Here is a 10,193-nt window from a genome sequence, read left to right as displayed (position 1 = left end):
GTATTTTGGAAAAACTTTGGCTTTTTACGTTACATTTGAGAACCCATAACACCGCTCCCGGGTGGGCTCGAACCACCAACCTATTAGATAACAGCCGAACGCTCTAAGCATTGAGCCACGGAAGCTCAGAAATTAAATGGTTGTCAGGTATTGTGGAAAAATTATGACTTTTCACGCTACATCAGAGACCCCACAACACCTCTCCCGGGTGGGCTCGAACCACCAGACTTTCGGTTAACAGCTGAACGCGCTAAAAAATGCGCCACGGAAGCCCAAAAATTAAATGTTCGTTAGGTATTGTGGAAAAACTCTGACTTTTTACGTTACATTTGAGATCCCATAACACCGCTCCCGTGTGGACTCGAACCACCAACCTTTCGGTTAACAGCCGAACGCGCAATCCATTGCGCCACGGAAGCCCAAAAAATAAATATTCGTTAGGTATTGTGGAAAAACTCTGACTTTTTACGTTACATTTGAGATCCCATAACACCGCTCCCGTGTGGGCTCGAACCACCAACCTTTCGGTTAACAGCCGAACGCGCTATCCATTGCGCCACGGAAGCCCAAAAAATAAATGTTCGTCAGGTATTGTGGAAAAACTTTGCGTTTTTACGTTACATTTGAGACTTCACAACACCGCTCCCGGGTGGGCTCGAACCACCAACCTAGTGGTTAACAGCCGAACGCGCTAACCATTGAGCCACGGAAGCTCAGAAATTGAATTATTGTCAGGTATTGTAGAAAAATTCTGACTTTTTACGTTACATTTGAGATCCCATAACACCGCTCCCGGGTGGGCTCGAACCACCAACCTTTCGGTTAACAGCTGAACGCGCTAACCATTGCGCCACGGAAGCCCAAAAATTAAATGTTCGTCAGGTATTGTGGAAAAACTCTGACTTTTTACGTTACATTTGAGATCCCATAACACCGCTCCCGGGTGGTCTCGAACCACCAACCTATTGGTTAACAGCCGAACGCGTTAACCATTGAGCCACGGAAGCTCAGAAATTGAATGGTTGTCAGGTATTGTGGAAAAAGTCTGACTTTTTACGTTACATTTGAGATCCCATAACACCGCTTCCGGGTGGGCTCGAACAACCAACCTTTCGGTTAACAGCTGAACGCGCTAACCATTGCGCGACGGAAGCCCAAAATTTAAATGTTCGTTAGCTATTGTGGAAAAACTCTGACTTTTTACGTTACATTTGAGATCCCATATAACCGCTCCCGGGTGGGCTCGAACCACCAACCTTTCGGTTAACAGCCGAACGCGCTAACCATTGCGCCACGGAAGCCCAAACAATAAATGGTCGTCAGGTATTTTGGAAAAACTTTGGCTTTTTACGTTACATTTGAGAACACATTACACCGCTCCCGGGTGGGCTCGAACCACCAACCTATTAGATAACAGCCGAACGCTCTAAGCATTGAGCCACGGAAGCTCAAAAATTAAATGGTTGTCAGGTATTGTGGAAAAATTATGACTTTTCACGCTACATCAGAGACCCCACAACACCTCTCCCGGGTGGGCTCGAACCACCAGACTTTCGGTTAACAGCTGAACGCGCTAAAAAATGCGCCACGGAAGCCCAAAAATTAAATTTTCGTCAGGTATTGTGGAAAAACTCTGACTTTTTACGTTACATTTGAGACCCCACAACACCTCTCCCGGGTGGGCTCGAACCACCAACCTTTCGGTTAACAGCTGAACGCGCTAACCATTGCGCCACGGAAGCCCAAAAACTAAATGTTCGTCAGGTATTGTGGAAAAACTCTGACTTTTTACGTTACATTTGAGATCCCATAACACCGCTCCCGGGTGGGCTCGAACCACCAACCTTTCGGTTAACAGCTGAACGCGCTAAAAAATGCGCCACGGAAGCCCAAAAATTAAATTTTCGTCAGGTATTGTGGAAAAACTCTGACTTTTTACGTTACATTTGAGACCCCACAACACCTCTCCCGGGTGGGCTCGAACCACCAACCTTTCGGTTAACAGCTGAACGCGCTAACCATTGCGCCACGGAAGCCCAAAAACTAAATGTTCGTCAGGTATTGTGGAAAAACTCTGACTTTTTACGTTACATTTGAGATCCCATAACACCGCTCCCGGGTGGGCTCGAACCACCAACCTTTCGTTTAACAGCCGAACGCGCTAACCATTGCGCCACGGAAGCCCAAAAATTAAATGTTCGTCAGGTATTGTGGAAAAACTCTGACTTTTTACGTTACATTTGAGATCCGTTAACACCGCTCCCGGGTGGGCTCGAACCACCAACCTATTGGTTAACAGCCGAACGCGTTAACCATTGAGCCACGGAAGCTCAGAAATTGAATGGTTGTCAGGTATTGTGGAAAAACTCTGACTTTTTACGTTACACTTGAGATCCCATAACACCGCTTCCGGGTGGGCTCGAACAACCAACCTTTCGGTTAACAGCTGAATGCGCTAACCATTGCGCCACGGAAGCTCAGAAATTGAACGGTTGTCAGGTATTGTGGAAAAACTCTGACTTTTTACGTTACACTTGAGATCCCATAACACCGCTTCCGGGTGGGCTCGAACAACCAACCTTTCGGTTAACAGCTGAATGCGCTAACCATTGCGCCACGGAAGCCCAAAAATTAAATGTTCGTTAGGTATTGTGGAAAAACTCTGACTTTTTACGTTACATTTGAGATCCCATAACACCGCTCCCGTGTGGACTCGAACCACCAACCTTTCGGTTAACAGCCGAACGCGCAATCCATTGCGCCACGGAAGCCCAAAAAATAAATATTCGTTAGGTATTGTGGAAAAACTCTGACTTTTTACGTTACATTTGAGATCCCATAACACCGCTCCCGTGTGGGCTCGAACCACCAACCTTTCGGTTAACAGCCGAACGCGCTATCCATTGCGCCACGGAAGCCCAAAAAATAAATGTTCGTCAGGTATTGTGGAAAAACTTTGCGTTTTTACGTTACATTTGAGACTTCACAACACCGCTCCCGGGTGGGCTCGAACCACCAACCTAGTGCTTAACAGCCGAACGCGCTAACCATTGAGCCACGGAAGCTCAGAAATTGAATTATTGTCAGGTATTGTAGAAAAATTCTGACTTTTTACGTTACATTTGAGATCCCATAACACCGCTCCCGGGTGGGCTCGAACCACCAACCTTTCGGTTAACAGCTGAACGCGCTAACCATTGCGCCACGGAAGCCCAAAAATTAAATGTTCGTCAGGTATTGTGGAAAAACTCTGACTTTTTACGTTACATTTGACATCCCATAACACCGCTCCCGGGTGGGCTCGAACCACCAACCTTTCGTTTAACAGCCGAACGCGCTAACCATTGCGCCACGGAAGCCTAAGAAATAAATGTTCGTCAGGTATTGTGGAAAAACTTTGCCTTTTTACGTTACATTTGAGACTTCACAACACCGCTCCCGGGTGGGCTCGAACCACCGACCTTTCGGTTAACAGCCGAACGCACTAACCATTGCGCCACGGAAGCCCAAAAATTAAATGTTCGTCAGGTATTGTGGAAAAACTTTGCCTTTTTACGATACATTTGAGACTTCACAACACCGCTCCCGGGTGGGCTCGAACCACCGACCTTTCGGTTAACAGCCGAACGCACTAACCATTGCGCCACGGAAGCCAAAAAATTAAATGTTCGTCAGGTATTGTGGAAAAACTCTGACTTTTTACGTTACATTTGAGATCCCATAACACTGCTCCCGGGTGGGCTCGAACCACCACTCTATTGGTTAACAGCCGAGCGCGCTAACCATTGAGCCACGGAAGCTCAGAAATTAAATGGTTGTCAGGTATTGTGGAAAAGTTATGACTTTTCACGCTACATCTGAGACCCCACAACACCTCTCCCGGGTGGGCTCGAACCACCAACCTTTCGTTTAACAGCTGAACGCGCTAAAAAATGCGCCACGGAAGCCCAAAAATTAAATGTTCGTCAGGTATTGTGGAAAAACTCTGACTTTTTACGTTACATTTGAGACCCCACAACACCTCTCCCGGGTGGGCTCGAACCACCAACCTTTCGGTTAACAGCTGAACGCGCTAACCATTGCGCCACGGAAGCCCAAAAATTAAATGTTCGTCAGGTATTGTGGAAAAACTCTGACTTTTTACGTTACATTTGAGATCCCATAACACCACTCCCGGGTGGGCTCGAACCACCAACCTTTCGTTTAACAGCCGAACGCGCTAAAAATTGCACCACGGAAGCCCAAAAATTAAATGTTCGTCAGGTATTGTGGAAAAACTCTGACTTTTTACGTTACATTTGAGACCCCACAACACCTCTCCCGGGTGGGCTCGAACCACAAACCTTTCGGTTAACAGCTGAACGCGCTAAAAATTGCACCACGGAAGCCCAAAAATTAAATGTTCGTCAGGTATTGTGGAAAAACTCTGACTTTTTACGTTACATTTGAGATCCCATAACACCGCTCCCGTGTGGGCTCGAACCACCAACCTTTCGGTTAACAGCCGAACGCGCTATCCATTGCGCCACGGAAGCCCAAAAATTAAATGTTCGTCAGGTATTGTGGAAAAACTTTGCCTTTTTACGATACATTTGAGACTTCACAACACCGCTCCCGGGTGGGCTCGAACCACCGACCTTTCGGTTAACAGCCGAACGCACTAACCATTGCGCCACGGAAGCCCAAAAAATAAATGTTCGTCAGGTATAGTGGAAAAACTTTGCCTTTTTACGTTACATTTGAGACTTCACAACACCGCTCCCGGGTGGGCTCGAACCACCAACCTATTGGTTAACAGCCGAACGCGCTAAACATTGAGCCACGGAAGCTCAGAAATTGAATGGTTGTCAGGTATTGTGGAAAAGTTATGACTTTTCACGCTACATCTGAGACCCCACAACACTTCTCCCGGGTGGGCTCGAGCCACCAACCTTTCGGTTAACAGCTGAACGCGCTAACCATTGCGCCACGGAAGCCCAAAAATTAAATGTTCGTCAGGTATTGTGGAAAAACTCTGACTTTTTACGTTACACTTGAGACTTCACAACACCGCTCCCGGGTGGGCTCGAACCACCAACCTATTGGTTAACAGCCGAACGCGCTAAACATTGAGCCACGGAAGCTCAGAAATTGAATGGTTGTCAGGTATTGTGGAAAAGTTATGACTTTTTACGTTACATTTGAGATCCCATAACACCGCTCCCGGGTGGGCTCGAACCACCAACCTATTGGTTAACAGCCGAACGCGTTAACCATTGAGCCACGGAAGCTCAGAAATTGAATGGCTGTCAGGTATTGTGGAAAAACTCTGACTTTTTACGTTACACTTGAGATCCCATAACACCGCTTCCGGGTGGGCTCGAACAACCAACCTTTCGGTTAACAGCTGAATGCGCTAACCATTGCGCCACGGAAGCTCAGAAATTGAACGGTTGTCAGGTATTGTGGAAAAACTCTGACTTTTTACGTTACACTTGAGATCCCATAACACCGCTTCCGGGTGGGCTCGAACAACCAACCTTTCGGTTAACAGCTGAATGCGCTAACCATTGCGCCACGGAAGCCCAAAAATTAAATGTTCGTTAGGTATTGTGGAAAAACTTTGCCTTTTTACGTTACATTTGAGACTTCACAACACCGCTCCCGGGTGGGCTCGAACCACCGACCTTTCGGTTAACAGCCGAACGCACTAACCATTGCGCCACGGAAGCCCAAAAATTAAATGTTCGTCAGGTATTGTGGAAAAACTCTGACTTTTTACGTTACATTTGAGATCCCATAACACTGCTCCCAGGTGGGCTCGAACCACCACTCTATTGGTTAACAGCCGAGCGCGCTAACCATTGAGCCACGGAAGCTCAGAAATTAAATGGTTGTCAGGTATTGTGGAAAAGTTATGACTTTTCACGCTACATCTGAGACCCCACAACACCTCTCCCGGGTGGGCTCGAACCACCAACCTTTCGTTTAACAGCTGAACGCGCTAAAAAATGCGCCACGGAAGCCCAAAAATTAAATGTTCGTCAGGTATTGTGGAAAAACTCTGACTTTTTACGTTACATTTGAGACCCCACAACACCTCTCCCGGGTGGGCTCGAACCACCAACCTTTCGGTTAACAGCTGAACGCGCTAACCATTGCGCCACGGAAGCCCAAAAATTAAATGTTCGTCAGGTATTGTGGAAAAACTCTGACTTTTTACGTTACATTTGAGATCCCATAACACCGCTCCCGGTTGGGCTCGAACCACCAACCTTTCGTTTAACAGCCGAACGCGCTAAAAATTGCGCCACGGAAGCCCAAAAATTAAATGTTCGTCAGGTATTGTGGAAAAACTCTGACTTTTTACGTTACATTTGAGACCCCACAACAGCTCTCCCGGGTGGGCTCGAACCACAAACCTTTCGGTTAACAGCTGAACGCGCTAACCATTGCGCCACGGAACCCAAATATTAAATATTCGTCAGGTATTGTGGAAAAACTCTGACTTTTTACGTTACATTTGAGATCCCATAACACCGCTCCCGTGTGGGCTCGAACCACCAACCTTTCGGTTAACAGCCGAACGCGCTATCCATTGCGCCACGGAAGCCCAAAAAATAAATGTTCGTCAGGTATTGTGGAAAAACTTTGCCTTTTTACGTTACATTTGAGACTTCACAACACCGCTCCCGGGTGGGCTCGAACCACCAACCTAGTGGTTAACAGCCGAACGCGCTAACAATTGAGCCACGGAAGCTCAGAATTTGAATGGTTGTCAGGTATTGTAGAAAAACTCTGACTTTTTACGTTACATTTGAGATCCCATAACACCGCTCCCGGGTGGGCTCGAACCACCAACCTTTCGGTTAACAGCTCAACGCGCTAACCATTGCGCCACGGAAGCCCAAAAATTAAATGTTCGTCAGGTATTGTGGAAAAACTCTGACTTTTTACGTTACATTTGACATCCCATAACACCGCTCCCGGGTGGGCTCGAACCACCAACCTTTCGTTTAACAGCCGAACGCGCTAACCATTGCGCCACGAAAGCCTAAGAAATAAATGTTCGTCAGGTATTGTGGAAAAACTTTGCCTTTTTACGTTACATTTGAGACTTCACAACACCGCTCCCGGGTGGGCTCGAACCACCGACCTTTCGGTTAACAGCCGAACGCACTAACCATTGCGCCACGGAAGCCCAAAAAATAAATGTTCGTCAGGTATAGTGGAAAAACTTTGCCTTTTTACGTTACATTTGAGACTTCACAACACCGCTCCCGGGTGGGCTCGAACCACCAACCTATTGGTTAACAGCCGAACGCGCTAAACATTGAGCCACGGAAGCTCAGAAATTGAATGGTTGTCAGGTATTGTGGAAAAGTTATGACTTTTCACGCTACATCTGAGACCCCACAACACCTCTCCCGGGTGGGCTCGAGCCACCAACCTTTCGGTTAACAGCTGAACGCGCTAACCATTGCGCCACGGAAGCCCAAAAATTAAATGTTCGTCAGGTATTGTTTAAAAACTCTGACTTTTTACGTTACATTTGAGATCCCATAACACCGCTCCCGGGTGGGCTCGAACCACCAACCTATTGGTTAACAGCCGAACGCGTTAACCATTGAGCCACGGAAGCTCAGAAATTGAATGGTTGTCAGGTATTGTGGAAAAACTCTGACTTTTTACGTTACACTTGAGATCCCATAACACCGCTTCCGGGTGGGCTCGAACAACCAACCTTTCGGTTAACAGCTGAATGCGCTAACCATTGCGCCACGGAAGCTCAGAAATTGAACGGTTGTCAGGTATTGTGGAAAAACTCTGACTTTTTACGTTACACTTGAGATCCCATAACACCGCTTCCGGGTGGGCTCGAACAACCAACCTTTCGGTTAACAGCTGAATGCGCTAACCATTGCGCCACGGAAGCCCAAAAATTAAATGTTCGTTAGGTATTGTGGAAAAACTCTGACTTTTTACGTTACATTTGAGATCCCATAACACCGCTCCCGTGTGGGCTCGAACCACCAACCTTTCGGTTAACAGCCGAACGCGCAATCCATTGCGCCACGGAAGCCCAAAAAATAAATGTTCGTTAGGTATTGTGGAAAAACTCTGACTTTTTACGTTACATTTGAGATCCCATAACACCGCTCCCGTGTGGGCTCGAACCACCAACCTTTCGGTTAACAGCCGAACGCGCTATCCATTGCGCCACGGAAGCTCAGAAATTGAATGATTGTCAGGTATTGTAGAAAAATTCTGACTTTTTACGTTACATTTGAGATCCCATAACACCGCTCCCGGGTGGGCTCGAACCACCAACCTTTCGGTTAACAGCTGAACGCGCTAACCATTGCGCCACGGAAGCCCAAAAATTAAATGTTCGTCAGGTATTGTGGAAAAACTCTGACTTTTTACGTTACATTTGACATCCCATAACACCGCTCCCGGGTGGGCTCGAACCACCAACCTTTCGTTTAACAGCCGAACGCGCTAACCATTGCGCCACGGAAGCCTAAGAAATAAATGTTCGTCAGGTATTGTGGAAAAACTTTGCCTTTTTACGTTACATTTGAGACTTCACAACACCGCTCCCGGGTGGGCTCGAACCACCAACCTAGTGGTTAACAGCCGAACGCGCTAACAATTGAGCCACGGAAGCTCAGAATTTGAATGGTTGTCAGGTATTGTAGAAAAACTCTGACTTTTTACGTTACATTTGAGATCCCATAACACCGCTCCCGGGTGGGCTCGAACCACCAACCTTTCGGTTTACAGCTCAACGCGCTAACCATTGCGCCACGGAAGCCCAAAAATTAAATGTTCGTCAGGTATTGTGGAAAAACTCTGACTTTTTACGTTACATTTGAGACTTCACAACACCGCTCCCGGGTGGGCTCGAACCACCGACCTTTCGGTTAACAGCCGAACGCACTAACCATTGCGCCACGGAAGCCGAAAAATTAAATGTTCGTCAGGTATTGTGGAAAAACTTTGCCTTTTTACGATACATTTGAGACTTCACAACACCGCTCCCGGGTGGGCTCGAACCACCGACCTTTCGGTTAACAGCCGAACGCACTAACCATTGCGCCACGGAAGCCCAAAAATTAAATGTTCGTCAGGTATTGTGGAAAAACTCTGACTTTTTACGTTACATTTGAGATCCCATAACACCGCTACCGGGTGGGCTCGAACCACCACTCTATTGGTTAACAGCCGAGCGCGCTAACCATTGAGCCACGGAAGCTCAGAAATTAAATGGTTGTCAGGTATTGTTTAAAAGTTATGACTTTTCACGCTACATCTGAGACCCCACAACACCTCTCCCGGGTGGGCTCGAACCACCTACCTTTCGGTTAACAGCTGAACGCGCTAAAAAATGCGCCACGGAAGCCCAAAAATTAAATGTTCGTCAGGTATTGTGGAAAAACTCTGACTTTTTACGTTACATTTGAGACCCCACAACACCTCTCCCGGGTGGGCTCGAACCACCAACCTTTCGGTTAACAGCTGAACGCGCTAACCATTGCGCCACGGAAGCCCAAAAATTAAATGTTCGTCAGGTATTGTGGAAAAACTCTGACTTTTTACGTTACATTTGAGATCCCATAACACCAATCCCGGGTGGGATCGAACCACCAACCTTTCGTTTAACAGCCGAACGCGCTAACCATTGCGCCACGGAAGCCCAAAAATTAAATGTTCGTCAGGTATTGTGGAAAAACTCTGACTTTTTACGTTACATTTGAGACCACACAACACCTCTCCCGGGTGGGCTCGAACCACAAACCTTTCGGTTAACAGCTGAACGCGCTAACCATTGCGCCACGGAAGCCCAAATATTAAATGTTCGACAGGTATTGTGGAAAAACTCTGACTTTTTACGTTACATTTGAGATCCCATAACACCGCTCCAGGGTGGGCTCGAACCACCAACCTATTGGATAACAGCCGAACGCGCTAACCATTGAGCCACGGAAGCTCAGAAATTGAATGGTTGTCAGGTATTGTGGAAAAACTCTGACTTTTTACGTTACATTTGAGATCCCAAAACACCGCTCCCGTGTGGGCTCGAACCACCAACCTTTCGGTTAACAGCCGAACGCGCAATCCATTGCGCCACGGAAGCCCAAAAAATAAATGTTCGTTAGGTATTGTGGAAAAACTCTGACTTTTTACGTTACATTTGAGATCCCATAACA

The 10,193-nt window shown here is 47.0% G+C and overlaps 1 non-coding gene across 1 annotated transcript; it reads right to left on the bottom strand.

Moving 5' to 3' along the window:
- Window positions 1-8,724: 8,724 nt before the first annotated feature.
- Window positions 8,725-8,797, bottom strand: TRNAY-GUA (transfer RNA tyrosine (anticodon GUA)). Its single transcript has one exon. It is a non-coding gene; the product is annotated as a tRNA-Tyr (tRNA).
- Between the last annotated feature and the right edge of the window lie 1,396 nt (window positions 8,798-10,193).

This window comes from Phalangium opilio, unplaced genomic scaffold, assembly GCF_054372755.1.
Source record: "Phalangium opilio isolate 3A_F unplaced genomic scaffold, DU_Popi_V2 ptg000505l_1, whole genome shotgun sequence".
Classification (NCBI taxonomy): Eukaryota; Metazoa; Arthropoda; class Arachnida; order Opiliones; family Phalangiidae; genus Phalangium; species Phalangium opilio.
The sequence above is the reverse complement of the archived record's forward strand: the minus strand, read 5'-3'. Positions and strand labels throughout refer to the sequence as shown.